General features: G+C 47.8%; 1 long non-coding RNA gene across 1 annotated transcript; it reads left to right on the top strand.

Annotated features, from left to right (window-relative positions):
* Positions 1 to 287: 287 nt before the first annotated feature.
* LOC141021153 (uncharacterized) lies at positions 288 to 18,440 on the top strand. The gene is made up of 3 exons (XR_012181181.1): positions 288 to 712; positions 5,769 to 5,808; positions 17,957 to 18,440. It is a non-coding gene; the product is annotated as an uncharacterized lncRNA (long non-coding RNA).
* Positions 18,441 to 19,014: the final 574 nt, after the last annotated feature.

Here is a 19,014-nt window from a genome sequence, read left to right on the forward strand (position 1 = left end):
TGCTTTAGGCTGCATAGCCTTCCAAGACACCCAATGGGGTTTGCGTTGTCCGTTTTTACTCCCCCACCAAAACTTCCGAATCAACATGTTCAAATGCTCACAAAGTCCTCCAAGCTACAGCCCGCCAAAGCCCGCTACAGCCCGCCTGACATTTCGGGTGACGTTTTCAGAAATTGTCATGGACAGGCCAAGTGCACTGTCCCGCAAGCCCGCCAAAGCCCGCTACAGCCCGCCTGACATTTGCCCGTATAAAAGCCTAACCCTAACCCTCCTCCCCGCCCCCTCCTCTCTCCCTCCTGCACAGCCCCCTCCTGCTTCCCCATCGTTCCCCACACAGCGCCGCCACCCAAGATCTCATCGCCTCCCTCTTCCCAAAGTTCACCGCCGGCCCTCCCTCTTCTCTCCTAGAGGCAGGACGATGACCACCGCACCGTCAACTGCCGCCACTCTATTCCCTGACATCTATTACCTCTTTCTAGATCTGGAAAACCACTGCATCGTCAACTACCACGACGATGACCACCACGTCCTTGGCCGGTCAGGGGAGGACGAAACGTGCGGCACAAGAGAAGGGCCCCGAGCGGTAGCAGATGCGGGAGGATGGCGACGTCCTACGGCGAGCTGACCTTGGGATCTTGGCGATGCCCGTGTGCCAATGGCGTCCTCCTGGATCTCGCCGACACCTCTTCCTCATGCTCCTCCTCAAGATCTGGTGAGGCTTTGCTTCTCCCCATCCCCTCTGTTCCACAAATTTTTTTGTGCATGCCGACGAGGTTGTCCCAACTAGGTCGTACACGAGGGACCTTGTCTCAACTAGGTTGTCCTCTCTGTAATTTTTGTCCATGATGTTGCTTAGCACTTCATATCTTGAGATAGCCTCTTCTATGTTCGATTTTTCAGATCATGAATTATTTTTCAGTTGGAAGAAAGAAAATAATATTGCTATGACTAGGTGTGAAGATTTTGACCAGGGCAGCCAGTTGCATGTTACTAGAATTTACATTGCTACAAAGTTTTCTTACGAATCTAAAAGAATAGACAGATTTTCCATCTTCATTTTCTTTAGCTATCTTATATCTTAGTCCTCGGAACAGCAAGAGATTAATGTCCTCCTATCGATGTGTGATTATTGCTGAAGCTTTTGAAGTGCTAGTTCTTGCGTGGAAGTGAATATTTTGGTCCAGATTGAATCTACATGATTGCTCCATTTCTAGCTGGCTTTTTTTTGCGGAAATTTCTAGCTCGCTTGTTTGTTTTTATCAGTTTCTCAATAGCAGGGTAAGATCTTTGTTTTTTTATTCCAACTAGTGCTGGTTGTTTGGCTTATCATAGATCTTAATGAGCTTATTGCTGCTAATTATTAACTAGAAACAAAATTAGGTACTGCTGCCAATTCAATCTTGCCTCTCTATTGAGAAACCAATCCCCTGCATTTATTCTGCATTCATAGACTGGTTTTAAACAAAATATGTAATGCATTTCTGTGATGAACATCTTTTTAAATGGTGAGGCTTGCAGTACCTAATTTTACTTTGTTTACTTCTTTTTTGCATAGGTTATTGCTTTGTAATGTAATGAATCAGACCATGTCCTGCTTGAACTAAGTATGTACAAGTTAGTTGGCTGAACTTATGAACTTCTACTATGTGTGCAAGTCTTCTTGCTTTCTAATGCAATGAACCAGACCATGTCCTGAATGTACGTGTAATAGAGAATTTCAGTATCTCACTGAATGTATGTGTACTTGAGAATTTCAGTATCTCACGGAATGTACGTGTACTTGAGAATTTCAGTTTGTTCAGAGAGAGAGACGAGTTCAGTTAAGTTTGTCTCTATATGTATGCATTAGAAAAGGACAACAATAACAACAAAGCCTTTAGTCCCAAACAAGTTGGGTAGGCTAGAGGTGAAACCCATAAGATCTCGCAACCAACTCATGGCTCTGGCACATGGATAGCAAGCTTCCACGCACCCCTGTCCATAGCTAGCTCTTTTGGTGATACTCCAATCCTTCAGGTCTCTCTTAACGGACTCCTCCCATGTCAAATTCGGTCTACCCCGCCCTCTCTTGACATTCTCCGCACGCCTTAGCCGCCCGTTATGCACTGGAGCTTCTGAAGGCCTACGCTGAATATGCCCAAACCATCTCAGACGATGTTGGACAAGCTTCTCTTCAATTGGTGCTACCCCAACTCTATCTTGTATATCCTCATTCCAGACTCGATCCTTCTCGTGTGGCCACACATCCATCTCAACATACGCATCTCCGCCACACCTAACTGTTGAACATGTCGCCTTTTAGTCGGCCAACACTCAGCGTCATACAACATTGCGGGTCGAACCGCCGTCCTGTAGAACTTGCCTTTTAGCTTTTGTGGCACTCTCTTGTCACAGAGAATGCCAGAAGCTTGGCGCCACTTAATCCATCCGGCTTTGATATGATGGTTCACATCTTCATCAATACCCCCATCCTCCTGCAACATTGACCCCAAATACCGAAAGGTGTCCTTCTGAGGTATCACCTGGCCATCAAGGCTAACCTCCTCCTCCTCAGACCTAGTAGTACTGAAACCGCATATCATGTACTCGGTTTTAGTCCTACTAAGCCTAAACCCTTTCGATTCCAAGGTTTGTCTCCATAACTCTAACTTCCTATTTACCCCCGTCCGACTATTGTCAACTAGCACCACATCATCCGCAAAGAGCATACACCATGCGATATCTCCTTGTATATCCCTTGTGACCTCATCCATCACCAATGCAAAAAAAGATAAGGGCTCAAAGCTGACCCCTGATGCAGTCCTATCTTAATCGGGAAGTCATCAGTGTCGACATCACTTGTTCGAACACTTGTCACAACATTATCGTACATGTCCTTGATGAGGGTAATGTACTTTGTTGGGACTTTGTGTTTCTCCAAGGCCCACCACATGACATTCCGCGGTATCTTATCATAGGCCTTCTCCAAGTCAATGAACACCATATGCAAGTCCTTCGTTTGCTCCCTATCTCTCTCCATAAGTTGTCGTACCAAGAAAATGGCTTCCATGGTCGACCTCCTAGGCATGAAACCAAACTGATTTTTGGTCACGCTTGTCATTCTTCTTAAGAGGTGCTCAATGACTCTCTCCCATAGCTTCATTGTATGGCTCATCAGCTTAATTCCACGGTTATTAGAACAACTCTGAACATCCCCCTTGTTCTTGAAGATTGGTACTAATATAGTCCGTCTCCATTCTTCTGGCATCTTGTTTGCCCGAAAGATGAGGTTGAAAAGCTTGGTTAGCCATACTATCGCTATGTCCCCGAGACCTTTCCACTCCTCAATGGGGATACAATCCGGGCCCATCGCCTTGCCTCCCTTCATCCTTTTTAAGGCCTCCTTGACCTCAGACTCCTGGATTCGCCGCACAAAACGCATGCTGGTCTCATCAAAGGAGCCGTCCAATTCAATGGTAGAACTCTCATTCTCCCCATTGAACAGCTTGTCGAAGTACTCACGCCATCTATGCTTAATCTCCTCGTCCTTCACCAAGAGTTGGCCTGCTCCGTCCTTGATGCATTTGACTTGGCCAATATCCCTCGTCTTCCTCTCTCGGATCTTGGCCATCTTATAGGTGTCTCTTTCGCCTTCCTTCGTGCCTAACCGTTGGTAGAGGTCCTCATACGCCCGACCCCTTGCTTCACCAACAGCTCGCTTTGCGGCCTTCTTCGCCATCTTGTACTTCTCTATGTTGTCTGCACTCCTATCCAGGTATAAGCGTCTGAAGCAATCTTTCTTCTCTTTAATCGCCTTCTGGACATCATCATTCCACCACCAGGTATCCTTATCTTCGCTTCTCCTTCCCCTAGACACTGCAAACTCCTCTGAGGCCACCTTACGAATGCAAGTCGCCATCTTCATCCACACATTGTCCGCATCCCCTCCTTCCTCCCAAGGGCCCTCCTTAATGACCCTCTCCTTGAACGCCTGAGCTACCTCCCCCTTGAGCTTCCACCACTTCGTTCTAGCGACTTTGGCACGCTTATCCCGCTGGACACGAATCCGAAAGCGGAAGTCAGCAACCACCAGCTTATACTGGGGTACAACACTCTCTCCAGGTATCACCTTACAGTCTAGGCACGCACGCCTATCTTCTCTTCTCGAGAGGATGAAATCAATCTGGCTAGAGTGTTGGCCACTACTAAAAGTCACCAGATGTGATTCTCTCTTTTTAAAGAGGGTGTTAGCTACAATCATGTTGTAGGCTAGAGCAAAACTTAAGACATCTTCCCCTTCTTGATTCCTGATGCCATAGCCAAAGCCCCCATGCGCCCCTTCAAAACCTGTGTTAGATGTACCCACGTGGCCATTGAGGTCTCCTCCTATGAAGAGCTTCTCACCAATCGGTACACTCCTAACCATGTCTTCCAGGCCTTCCCAGAACTCCCTCTTGGTGTTTTCATTGTGGCCTACTTGCGGGGCATACGCGCTGATAACATTGAGAAGCAAGTCCTCAACTACCAGCTTGACCAAGATAATCCGGTCCCCACGTCTCTTGACGTCTACCACTCCATACTTGAGGCTCTTGTTGATCAAGATGCCTACGCCACTTCTGTTTGCAGCCGTCCCCGTGTACCATAGCTTGAAGCCGGTATCCTCCACCTCCTTCGCCTTCTGTCCTCTCCATTTGGTTTCTTGGACGCAAAGGATATCAACACCTCTCCTCACCGCTGCATCAACTAGCTCCCGGAGCTTCCCTGTCAGAGACCCTACATTCCAGCTACCTAAGCGAATCCTCCTAGGCTCGGCTAGCTTCCTTACCCTTTGCACTCGTCGAGTCAAATGCGAAGACCCTTGCTCATTTTCCACTACATCCGGGCGCCGATGTAGCGCGCCACTAAGGATGCGACGACCCGATCCTCACTCACTTGCCACCGTATCCAGATCAAGATACGGCGCGCCACCTGGGGGGTAACGGCCCGGCCCTTGCCCATTTTCCACCACACCCGGGTTCCGATGTGGCGCGTCGCTGAGAGGGTTACGCCCCAACGAAAATCTATTGGGTTTCATCTCCATAAGAGTGGCTGAGTTTTTACGTTGGCTCGCCAAGCCTATCACAACCCTCCTCCTTTACCCGGGCTTGGGACCGGCTATGTTGAGACAACATAGGCGGAGTTATGCATTAGAAAAGGATGCATGAAAAAAAATAGTTTTAAGTTAATGGAAGGACCGGTGCATAAACTACAATTATATATATTTTTGAAACCTGATGGGGACCAAGTGCATAAACCTGATGGAGCAGCTTATTCAGTGGTAAATCTTGTGCCTCTCCCTCTCACTCACGGAGCAGCTTTTTCGGTGGTTAACTTGTGTGATTCTCCTTCTCCCTTTCAGCTTTTGTAGATGGAAGAAAGCTAAGCATACGAGTTTACCCCACTGAATAAGCTGCTCCCTGAGTGAGAGGGAGAGGCACAAGATTACCATTGAACAAGCTGCTCCATTAGACATGATTGAAACAATAAAATAATGAAATATTGTAACAATCTGCATCTTTGGGATTTAGATGTACACACACATAATGTAGTTTTATTTTTTCTGCACCAAATGACAGATATTCCAAACATAATCTCTTGTTGGAGAACTAATTCATAATTTCCAGTCATATGAGTTTTCCCCTAGTGGTATTCCTGATGAAACTTGATGTCTTACTTTTTGTAACCTTTAATGTTGAAAAGTTGGTGTTCTTATTCTGGTCTGCATGTAATCCTTCTGCTATGGATTGCAGTGTCCTGGTTGCTGAGAAACGTGTCAACTCACCGCTGCTGGTAATTTTGCATCTCCATTTGTGAATATATTATTGTTCCTTTCAAATACTAATTCTTCAGCTGGATTCTTGATAACTGTATCCTTGGGCTAAAATTTTACATTCTTATATAGGTCCAGTACTGTCTCCTTCGTAGCTTTTTGATTTATTTTCACTTTTTTTATCTAAGCTTTAACTGTCAAGTATCAACACTTCATTTTTGTTTCTTGTTCGTTGGCGCGAGTGGATCTCCATGCTCCTTTCCACGGCCTCCACGAGAGTTCTCATCAATGGCCACCCAGGGCCTCCGATCGACCACGCTCACGGCCTCCGTCAAGGCGATCCGGTCTCACCCATGCTCTTCACCTTGGTCATCGACGTGCTGAACTCCATGCTGCTACGTGCGGTTCAGCTGGGCCTCCTTCATCGCTTGACCACCCGTCACGCAGCTTCGAGCATATCCCTTTATGCCGACGATGTGGTCATCTTCTGCCATCCGGACTCTCACGACCTCGCCATGGTTCGCAGGCTCCTCCACGTCTTTGCCCTCGCTTCTGGGCTGCTGTGATGCCCCCGATTTGACCGTACACTAATCATGCACGCAAATGTGTACGATCAAGATCAGGGACTCACGGGAGGATATCACAACACAACTCTACAACATAAATAAGTCATACAAGCATCATAATACAAGCCAGGGGCCTCGAGGGCTCGAATACAAGTGCTCGATCATAGACGAGTCAGCGGAAGCAACAATATCTGAGTACAGACATAAGTTAAACAAGTTTGCCTTAAGAAGGCTAGCACAAACTGGGATACAGATCGAACGAGGCGCAGGCCTCCTGCCTGGGATCCTCCTAACTACTCCTGGTCGTCGTCAGCGGCCTGCACGTAGTAGTAGGCACCTCCAGTGTCGTAGGTGTCGTCGTCGACGGTGGCGTCTGGCTCCTGGACTCCAGCATCTGGTTGCGACAACCAGATAGCAAGGAAAGGGGGAAAGAGAAGCAACCGTGAGTACTCATCCAAGTACTCGCAAGCAAGGAGCTACACTACATATGCATGGGTATATGTGTAAAGGGGCATATCAGTGGACTGAACTGCAGAATGCCAGAATAAAAGGGGGGTAGCTAGTCCTGTCGATGACTACGCTTCTGGTCATCTCCGTCTTGCAGCATGTAGAAGAGAGTAGATTGAAATCCTCCAAGTAGCATCGCATAGCATAATCCTACCCGGCGATCCCCTCCTCGTCGCCCTGTTAGAGAGCGATCACCGGGTTGTATCTGGCACTTGGAAGGGTGTATTTTATTCAGTATCCGGTTCTAGTTTTCATAAGGTCAAGGTACAACTCCGGGTCGTCCTTTTACCGAGGGACACGGCTATTCGAATAGATAAACTTCCCTGCAGGGGTGCACCACATAACCCAACACGCTCGATCCCATTTGGCCGGACACACTTTTCTGGGTCATGCCCGGCCTCGTAAGATCAACGCGTCGCAGCCCCACCTAAGCACAACAGAGAGGTCAGCACGCCGGTCTAACCCTATGCGCGCAGGGGTCTGGGCCCATCGCCCTATGCACACCTGCATGTTGCGTACGCGACCGGAAGCAGACCTAGCCTAGTGGCGTTCCAGTCCAATCCGGCGCGCGCCACTCAGTCGCTGACGTCACGAAGGCTTCGGCTGATACCACGACGCCGGGATACCCATAACTACTCCCGCGTAGATGGTTAGTGCGTATAGACCAAATGGCCAGACTCAGATCAAATACCAAGATCTCGTTAAGCGTGTTAAGTATCCGCGAACGCCGACCAGGGCCAGGCCCACCTCTCACCTAGGCGGTCTCAACCTGCCCTGTTGCTCCGCCACAAGTAACAGTCGGGGGCCGTCAGGAACCCAGGCCCACCTCTACCGGGGTGGAGCCACCTGTCCTTTCAGCCCCCTCATCAGAATCACTTGCGGGTACTCACCGAGCCGACCCGACTTTAATCACCACATGTGTCATGTATATAATGTATATAGTATATACCCGTGATCACCTCCCGAAGTGATCACGGCCCAGTAGTATAGCATGGCAGACGGACAAGAGTGTAGGGCCACTGATGGAACACTAGCATCCTATACTAAGCAGTAGGATAGCAGGTAAGGGTAACAACTGTAGCAACAATGTCAGGCTATGCATCAGGATAGGATTAACGGAAAGCAGTAACATGCTACACTACTCTAATGCAAGCAGTATAGAGAAGACTAGGCGATATCTGGTGATCAAGGGGGGGCTTGCCTGGTTGCTCTGGCAAGTAGGAGGGATCGTCAACTCCGTAGTCGAACTGGGCAGCAGCAGCGTCGGTCTCGTAGTCTACCGGAGGGAAGAGGGGGAAGAAGCAGTAAATACAATGCAAACATAAGCATGGCGGTGCATGACAAGACAATGCGCGGTGCTAGGTGTGCCCTAACGCGGTAGGCGGTGATACCGACGAAGGGGGGAAACATCCGGGAAAGTATTCCCGATGTTTCGCATTTTCGGACAGATGAAACGGAGGCGGAAAGTTGCGAGTTTGCTATGCTAGGGATGTGTGGCGGACGAACGGGCTGCGTATCCGGATTCGTCTCGTCGTTCTGAGCAACTTTCATGTAGAAAGTATTTTCATCCGAGTTACGGATTATTTTATATTAATTTTCAAAGTTTTTAATTCATTTTAGAATTAACAGACTTAAATTAATTAGGAAATGTCATTATGACGTCAGCATGACATCAGGGTGATGTCAGCAGTCAACAGTTAGTTGACTTGGTCAAACTGACGCGTGGGTCCCGGTTGTCATTGACTTAGGTTAACTAAACATGATTAGTTAATTTAATTAAGTGATTAGGTTAATTAATTAGGCTGAATTAAGTTAATTAAGTCTTTAATTAATTATTATTTTTATTTTTATTTTTTAATGTTCCAGGGGCTGGTCCCCACATGTCATGGGGCCAGGGGGGAAGTGGGTTCGGCGTTAGCGGGCGCCCGGGTGTGGTGCGCGTGCCCGAGGCCGTAGCTTGCCCGGGCGACGGGGGGGCGCGAGCAGAGGCGCGGGAGAACGTGGGGAGCGGCAGCAGCGGCGGGAGGCAGAGGCGAGCGAGGTGGGCAGCAGTGGGGGAAGCGGGCGGTAGGGCGAAGCGGGGCCGCACGGGCGAGGCGTTGGAGAGCAGCAGCAGCGGGCAGCGCGGCAGGGGCGGCCACGACGGAGATGGGGCGGTAACGGGCGACGACGCGGGGAGAGAAGGAGAGGCCGGGGGGCCTCACCGGGGTTGTAGGGTCTTAGGCAGCGGGGCGTGGTGAGGACGACGGGGACGACGTGCGGCGAGGCGACGAGGTCCGGCGGCGGGTGACGGCGATCCGGGGAAGGGAACGGCTCGATCGGCGCGAGGCAGAGGTCTCGAGCTCCGATGCGTCCTTGTAGTTGACGAAGACGGCGGAGGCGGTGCTCCCGGCGTAGTCTGAGGTGGCGGGGAGGACGTCGGGCGCGGGCGGCGGCATCGATCGGTGCGGGGGCGCCCGATCTGGAAACAAGGGGAGGGAGCGTGCGAGGGAGGAAGAGTCGTGGGGGGGGAGTGGGGGACGTGGCTTTAGGTCACAGGGGGGTGCGGGGATAAGGCGACGGGGTGGGCTGGCCTGGTGGCTGACTGGGCCGACCTGTTGGGTCGGTTGGCCCGGGGGTCTTTCTTTTTATTTATTTATTGGTTTGGTTTTCTTTTATCTATTTCCTTTTTACTGTTTTATCTCACTTTCTATTTACTATAGTTTTATAAAATGCTAAATTAGTTCCTAAAATAGTGTTACTACTTATTCTAATGTCACAATAACTTGGGCTCCCAAATAAATTAGTTTAATATTTATATATTATAAAAAGCATTTAATTATTGGTTTTAGCTGCTGTTTTGCTCATTTTAGAGTATTTACACATTTTATAAAAGTGTGGTTTCTCCTCCATTATTACTTAGGATTTATTTGTTCCAATTTGAACATTTTAGTTTTAATGTTTGAAAACTTTTATCGTTTGCCTTGATTTTGAATTTTGAATTTGAACGGGATTGAATCATCGGGAGAATAACAACAGTGATCGTGGTGATGTGGCCCCATTAGTAGGGAATTACTGTAGCCTAATTATCCGGGCGTCACAATTCTCCTCCACTACAAGAAATCTCGTCCCGAGATTTAAGAGGGGTGTAAGGGGGAAAGTCCTGGTTACGAAATTCTAACGATTCTTCTCGGTCTTGGTTGCTCTTCTCGAAGAGGTCGATCCATTACGTTGAGGTCTTCATTTCTCCGCTTCAGGTCATCATGATGAAGTCGTCATCATTCCTTCGGGATTTCCATCGTACTTACTAAAGAATAAAGGGTGGGTATTCCGGGAGAACGGACCTCTGCAAGGTTGACTATCTGGTAGCTAACATCGGGGAAGGTGGCGGTAAGTAACTCTCGAACTGAAACTTAAGAAAATATCAAGAGCAACGTGAGGAGGTGTCATGGAAAGTTTCGAGCGGGCAGGCAATCGTTCGATGCCTGTTACAGGGCGTGAAAGGGGTTCAAAGCAACGGAAATAAGTATTTTGTCTGATGCCAGAATTGATGATCTCTCGGAAGGTGGCTCATGAATTACATACGAGGCCACGCGCGAGGAACAACCATGGGAACAGGGGTGTTTTCAGGAGAGTCAGGTTTCGATCCTGTGGAACTGTGGGTTATGGGCCCACCATGTGGGTTAAAAGTAGGAAGGGCGGTGACATCTTGCACGATCATGATAGCAAGGCATGTCAGAGGTTAACCTGTCAGTTATATGTCAGCAACATCGTCGGTACCAAGGGCGAGGGACGAAGAGAACCATTTCCCTGCCCGTTGAAACGAGGCGGACCATTAGGCAAAATTCTCGTCCATCGGTGGTTACCGAAATGTCACCAACAATAGTAACAGGGTCTTACTGACAGAGTTGTACACCGAGGTGTTTACATAAGCAGGAGAATATTACTGCTTAGATCATATAGATCACCAGAAAGGTTAAACCAAACAATGGAAAGGAAAATATGATTATCAGATTAAACAGAAGAATGGAAAGGAAAATGTGTTTAAACACATATTTCAAGGGTATATCCTTCCCAAGGACAAGCTGAGCATGATATTCATGACAGGATATAATGTAGAAAACTCTTTAGGTAGGGGAGAGAAATTTCATGACATTACCCATACAACGGTGTTTGGATAATTGAGCAGGAAACATTTAGCATTGGGCTTCAAATGTTCCTGTTGAAAATCGGAGTACCATAGACATGCTTCGAGGTAGCATTGACATGGTCAACAGGTGAGGATCAGACTTAGGAAACAAAAAGGATCCATCAGGAACAACTTATAGAATAAGTCTTACAATTTCCTCATGGAAGAACAGCTAACCTTGCTAAAAGGGAAAACCTATAACAATAGGTCCTCTGGCCAGGTGTGTTAGGCATGACATCACCTTACCGGGTCATGAATAGACCAATGTGACAACTCTTGGAAATATGTTCCAACCATCATATCTGACCGAGATTCAGATCTGATTGGTGTCAGGATAACTCAGACTCGGGATGCCTGAGAAGAAAGGTGCAACACGAATTGTCGAGATGACATTGTAAGATTCTCGGGAAATGAACTATGAAACCAAGTTCCGAAACAAGAGTTCATCATTAAATCAAGGGGAGGTGAGGAGGTGACTGATTGACTCAGCGACAATTCCTCGAGATTTCCAAAAAGAGGGATTTCCACACTTATGTGAACAAGGAGATAACTTTTGTCAGTTCAAATGATATAATGAGGTATGCTCGAGGAAACATACACGATTGAACATTGGTTGACGGTGCACCCGAAATATGGGCTAGGTAGCACGATCAATGTTCGAATGATGATTCATTAACCAATAGTCTAAGCATGAACTATCGACCATTAGCTCCAAAGCAATAGGATTGCTAGAAGTTTTGAATTCACGCATCCTAGTTCAATTGTCGGTATTCAGGTTAGAAACAACACGGGGATCAGAAAGCAAATGGAGATGGCGAGAAGTATTACTATATCAAGAATTCTCAAGAGGTGGAGAAATTCTCACAATATCCTTGACATAAGAGATAGCAATACTCCAAGGTAGAACATAACATAAGTTGGATAACAAGGATCTCAAGGTACAACACAAAACATGAACAAGTTTGTATTGAAGGGAAAGCAAGAATGTTGCCGATGATAACACAAATCATCGAGGGGCAAGGATGGTATTTCTCATCATGAATTCAATTGATATCCTGGAGGAACTCAGAATGTTGATGATGATCATGACAAATTTTGTCGAGAGGTTTCATGGAGATGTAATCGATCGACGATGACATCAAGTCAAAGGAATGATGAAAGCGAAAGGTTATTGGAACCACGGGTAGCACACAAACTCGGGGTCAAGTTTGTTGTTCGAGGTGAAACGATATGACGAGGAAAATCGACGTAAGCTTAGCTCATCGTCGAAGTGGTGCTCCGGGAATAAGGACCAGGTAGCACAGTTAAAATCATCAAGATAATGATATAGCCAAACAGGCTAGGAATGACGCGATCGGGTACAAACTCGTAAGTAAGGAACATTACTAAAAGTTGTTGAACCGTAGTGCGGACTCGATTCAATTGTCGGGGTACTCGAGTGATTAACCACTCAAAACCCAGGAAAAATAGTAATCCGTGAGAATGTAGTACTTGATGAAGAACTCATAAGAAGTTATGCGGTTCCGTGATAGTCTCGAGATACCAGGGGGCAATACTCGACGACAAATCAAAGTAGAGGGTGGATTGGGGTATTGCTCTATAGAAGACAATTACTTAAACTTGCATAGGAAATGGTATTTAAAGGAGAACATGGTCGGAACCACGATCGCAAAGGATCAATTCACCGATACCAGATGATATTATACCAGGGAAATAGTTATTATTATAAGAAGCTTCCATGATAGGATCTACATCGTGTCCATGGGCATGAACACAAAGGTTCAAGGTCGACTCCCACTTCTTCACTGTATAACCTTCCATTCACTCCTCGCTTTGATAAAGGCATTAGTGTTGAAAGTTTTACCTCGTGAAATACCAGATGAGTATGACTCGTGAAAACTTCTGAGTTCACACATATTAAGGAAGGCATAGGTTCAACCCGTCAGGGTATCGTGGAATCATATACCACCAGCTTCAACAGTAAATACCACCAGCTCGAAAACGGAGCATGGTTGAGAAAACAGAGGATACAATTTACCAAAGGCATTATATACCCATGGAAAGACTCACAAGGTTATTCAATAGGAAGGACACTGTCGGATAAAATCCAACAAAGGAACCGATGGTCCACAAGGGATCTGATGTGAGCATCGGTACTCAACCAGAGGAAGAAGAATGCAAGGAGATCTGATTATAGAAACAACTGACTAACTCAAAGTTCGAATGCAAAAAGAATTATGATTTCCAAATCAGGGGGTCAGAAGCAACGCTCTGATCAAGGATGGATAAGTGAGTAGGCTTAGGGGTACAATCGATGGCAATTTGATAGGTCGAGATCCAGCTCATGTTAAAAATGACGTTTGAGCCAGAAGGAAGAATTCTAGGATCTGATTGAGGATTGTGAGCATTCGCAATATTTTGAATCAACAGACTCAAAATGATAATGACAAGGAATGACTATAAGATTACGAGACTTATGGGATTATCCATAATGCAAGCAAGCAAGAATTTCAAGAGCAATAGGCTCCTGAGGATTTTCGGAAGATCGAATGGTATTCTGAACACTTTTGTGATATACTTGAATTCAACTGGGGATGAGCGGATACTCGGTAAGTGCGAGAATTATCCGTAGGGGTATTCAGGTGTCAAAGAACAGCATAGCAGTAAGCTCAAAGGATTCTTTGAACAACAGAGAGCATTACGGGGTATCTTGTAGTAACAAGATCAACTGGGAAACATTGTATGAATTGCGAGTATACGTGGTTATCCATAGGAGTTCATCGATGAAAGGGAATTGTAAAAGCGATGAACACAAGTTCTTGGGTTATCAGCGGAGAGTATCTTCAGGGTCTTCACGTGCAGCAGACGATCATTAGTAATAAGGGGCTCTCCGGGTGAAAGCGATAACGAGATCCTAATGTTAGATTTAGCAAAACTCACTTAACCCGAATAGAAGAGAGATCAGAGTCCCAGAGACAAGGAGTAAAAGATCCTAATACCACCCAATGGCGACGTGGGCCCGTAAGACACACAGCCATGTTAGTAAAAGTTTTTGCAATGTCTAGACTCGACTTCGGCCAAGGAGTTGGAAAGGGGGATTCCTACAGGCAGTCGGCTCTGATACCAACTTGTGACGCCCCCGATTTGACCGTACACTAATCATGCACGCAAATGTGTACGATCAAGATCAGGGACTCACGGGAGGATATCACAACACAACTCTACAACATAAATAAGTCATACAAGCATCATAATACAAGCCAGGGGCCTCGAGGGCTCGAATACAAGTGCTCGATCATAGACGAGTCAGCGGAAGCAACAATATCTGAGTACAGACATAAGTTAAACAAGTTTGCCTTAAGAAGGCTAGCACAAACTGGGATACAGATCGAACGAGGCGCAGGCCTCCTGCCTGGGATCCTCCTAACTACTCCTGGTCGTCGTCAGCGGCCTGCACGTAGTAGTAGGCACCTCCAGTGTCGTAGGTGTCGTCGTCGACGGTGGCGTCTGGCTCCTGGACTCCAGCATCTGGTTGCGACAACCAGATAGCAAGGAAAGGGGGAAAAGAGGGAGAGAAGCAACCGTGAGTACTCATCCAAAGTACTCGCAAGCAAGGAGCTACACTACATATGCATGGGTATATGTGTAAAGGGGCATATCAGTGGACTGAACTGCAGAATGCCAGAATAAAAGGGGGGTAGCTAGTCCTGTCGATGACTACGCTTCTGGTCATCTCCGTCTTGCAGCATGTAGAAGAGAGTAGATTGAAATCCTCCAAGTAGCATCGCATAGCATAATCCTACCCGGCGATCCCCTCCTCGTCGCCCTGTTAGAGAGCGATCACCGGGTTGTATCTGGCACTTGGAAGGGTGTATTTTATTCAGTATCCGGTTCTAGTTGTCATAAGGTCAAGGTACAACTCCGGGTCGTCCTTTTACCGAGGGACACGGCTATTCGAATAGATAAACTTCCCTGCAGGGGTGCACCACATAACCCAACACGCTCGATCCCATTTGGCCGGACACACTTTTCTGGGTCATGCCCGGCCTCGTAAGATCAACGCGAGCAGAGGCGCGGGCGAGCGTGGGGAGCGGCAGCAGCGGCGGCCGGCGTGGAGCTCCGGCGGGAGGCAGCGGCGAGCGAGGTGGGCAGCAGTGGGGGAAGCGGGCGGCAGGGCGAAGCGGGGCCGCACGGGCGAGGCGTTGGAGAGCAGCAGCAGCCGCCAGCGCGGCAGGGGCGGCCACGACGGAGATGGGGCGGTAACGGGCGACGACGCGGGGAGAGAAGGAGAGGCCGGGGGGCCTCACCGGGGTTGTAGGGTCTTAGGCAGCGGGGCGTGGTGAGGACGACGGGGACGACGTGCGGCGAGGCGACGAGGTCCGGCGGCGGGTGACGGCGATCCGGGGAAGGGAACGGCTCGATCGGCGCGAGGCAGAGGTCCCGAGCTCCGATACGTCCTTGTAGTTGACGAAGACGGCGGAGGCGGTGCTCCCGGCGTAGTCTGAGGTGGCGGGGAGGACGTCGGGCGCAGGCGGCGGCATCGATCGGTGCCAGGGGCGCCCGATCTGGAAACAAGGGGAGGGAGCGTGCGAGGGAGGAAGAGTCGTGGGTGGGGGAGTGGGGGACGTGGCTTTAGGTCACGGGGGGGTGCGGGGATAAGGCGACGGGGTGGGCTGGCCTGGTGGCTGACTGGGCCGACCTGTTGGGTCGGTTGGCCCGGGGGTCTTTCTTTTTTTTTTATTGGTTTGGTTTTCTTTTATCTATTTCCTTTTTACTGTTTTATCTCACTTTCTATTTACTATAGTTTTATAAAATGCTAAATTAGTTCCTAAAATAGTGTTACTACTTATTCTAATGTCACAATAACTTGGGCTCCCAAATAAATTAGTTTAATATTTTATATATTATAAAAAGCATTTAATTATATGTAGCTGCTGTTTTGCTCATTTTAGAGTATTTACACATTTTATAAAAGTGTGGTTTCTCCTCCATTATTACTTAGGATTTATTTGTTCCAATTTGAACATTTTAGTTTTAATGTTTGAAAACTTTTATCGTTTGCCTTGATTTTGAATTTTGAATTTGAACGGGATTGAATCATCGGGAGAATAACAATAGTGATCGTGGTGATGTGGCCCCATTAGCAGGGAATTACTGTAGCCTAATTATCCGGGCGTCACAGCTGCAAACCAACTTTGACAAGTGTTCGGCCGCTCCTATCTAATGCACCAAGGATCACATTGTTGCTATAGCCACGGAGGTGCAGTGTCCCGTCACTCACATTCCCATCACCTACCTCGGGCTGCCCCTCTCAGTCCGCAAGGCCTCTTCGACGAGCTTGCAACCGATCATTGACAAGCTTGGGCGCAAGCTCTCCACATGGCGGGCATCTATGCTATCCAAGGGAGACCGCCTATCCCTTGTGCACCATGTCCTAAGTGCCATCCCCACGCACTTCCTCATGGCCATTGCCTTCAACAGCACTGCCATCAAGAAGGTGAACCGGATCATCCGCGGATTTTTATGGGCAGGATCAGACAAGGCCAACGGTGATCAGTGCCTCGTCAACTGGCAGTGTGTATGCCGGCCTATCTCCCTCGGTGGCCTCGGCATCCGAGGCATACAGCGTACGGGCATCTCTCTTCGTGTTCGTTGGCTATGGCTGCAACGTACCGACGCTACTCGCCCCTGGAGCCACCTTCACATCCCCCACGACGCGAACGCGAGTGCAATTTTCAAAGCCTCCACGACTTGGCAGCTTGGAGCTGGAGATACTTGCAGATTCTGGACCGACCACTGGATCGCTGGCAGGTCTGTGGCCGAGATCGCCCCTCTCGTTCTCGCTCTCGTCCCAAGGCGCCTTCGGAAGGAGCGCTACATGTGTGATGGTCTACACCAGCGCTCTTGGGTGCAGGATATCCGAGGCGCGCTTGGGCCGGCGGCCATGGTGCAGCACGTCGAGCTATGGTGTTTGGTGCGGCACACTAATCTCTCCAGCGAGCCGGACACGCTACGCTGGCGATGGACCTCTTCTGCTACATATACTGCAAGTTCCTGTTACAAGGCCTTATTCTTCGAAGCTTGTGAAGACCCTTTCTGGCGGCTCACCTGGCGACCTTGGGCTCCTCTCCGCGTCAAGTTCTTCCTTTGGCTGGCCATGCAAGACCGCTGCTGGACCGCGGAACGCCTGGCTCGCCGCGGATTGCCCCACGACGACACTTGCGCCCTGTGTGACCAAGAGGAGGAGACCATGCACCACCTTCTTGCCGGATGCTCTTTCTCTCGCCAAATTTGGCACGAGATCCTCGGCTGGGCGTGTGTGCCCATCAACCTCCCTGACCCCAGCACACCATTCCAGTTATGGTGGCAATCCTCTCTCGACCTCGCGCCCGCTTCCATGCGCAAGGGTCTATCCTCCCTCATCATCCTCTCAGCTTGGTGGATTTGGAAGCACCGCAACGCTTGCATTTTTGACGGAGCGACACCATCGATCAACCTCACCTCCGACACCATCAAGGACGAGGCGCGACTATGGACCAAGGCGGGCGCCACCGGAATGCAAAACATTATCCCCGGTGCTTAGTCTCTAGTTTTCGGTCGCGGGGCTGAGCATACCCCCATCTGTTGTGCTCCTTCGCTTGTACACCATGCCTAGTGCGCACATGGCCTTGTAAGCGTTGTAATCCCATGCTTGTACTCTTCTTCTATCAATCCCATGCCTAGTGCGCAAAAAAATAAATTGTTTCTTGTTTGGATGGTATGCACAAGTACATAACACTTCATTTTTTACCTGTAACTTGGCTGTTTTAATTAATTTGGATATAAATGAAACATATATGTTGTAGATACTATGTTATCCTTATTTGTAGGCACTATAAGATTTACGATTTTTTGACAGCATGTAATCCATTTTTCACTTTTTTGCAGTTCTCTTGTTATCTATCCGTATCGACCAATATCTGTTGTTTTGTAAATATGTTTGGTATGATTGGGTAGCGGGCTACTCGGTGCAGCCCATCACAATCTGTCATGACGTGATAATTGCCATTTGGAGGGCTGACGGCAAGACCTATAATAAAAACCTTAATAGTTTGTATGTTATGTCTATGTAACCTGGATTCTACTATTTCCTAATCTTGTTGTGTGATATATTTTGTATATGTTGTAAATTATTATTTCATGGAGAATATTGTGAATTGCAAATGTTGTAGATACCTGCGGGCGGACGCATATTAATTGATATATGTATGTACGCGATTTTGGAAATGCTTGTCTTTGGTGAAAGTTGCCATTATGATCTGTGTAACAAGTTATGCTAAAAAATGTGTTGGTGAAACTTGGGTGGAAAGAAAGAGATAATGGGACTAAATTGAAATTGTGCCTAAATCCATGATGATTTTCGTGACGAAAATAATTTCCATGTAGGCAGCCACGTCATTCCAATTTATGATTCAGAAATCCTACATGGCATCGTCCGTCACGAAGGTTAGGGCCTGGTTTGGGCTGCGCGGGCCTCGGGCTAATCCTTGACGGCCGAGAACCGTCATGGACGACTTGATGTCAAATTATGACGCGATATACATGACGGAATTCAAATCTGTCATGCATGGCCACGCATGACAGTTTTCGCCTGGTCTGTGACGGACATGAACTGTCATGTATTAACAGGTTTCTTATAGTGCTTTGAACAGCTATAAAATCTTCAGGTTCAGGTTCAAAGCACAAGAGTTCAGGGATCTAGATCAGGTCAACAACAAATGAGAAACAACTGTCCGCAACAGGATATCAAACTTATATGCATGCCCAAATCAAACACAATTAAATTATATTCAGATGGACCTTGATTAGGCATTCGCTACACTAATCGGGTATAGTGCTTGCTGTTCATTATTCTTGCTATCAGCTAGAGAAAATGGCCAGAGAGTTTCAGATTTTAGTTAACTAATCATCATCATTATAGTATGAGCTTCTGGTTTTGCAATGCA

This window comes from Aegilops tauschii, chromosome 4, assembly GCF_002575655.3.
Source record: "Aegilops tauschii subsp. strangulata cultivar AL8/78 chromosome 4, Aet v6.0, whole genome shotgun sequence".
NCBI classification, from domain to species: domain Eukaryota; kingdom Viridiplantae; phylum Streptophyta; class Magnoliopsida; order Poales; family Poaceae; genus Aegilops; species Aegilops tauschii.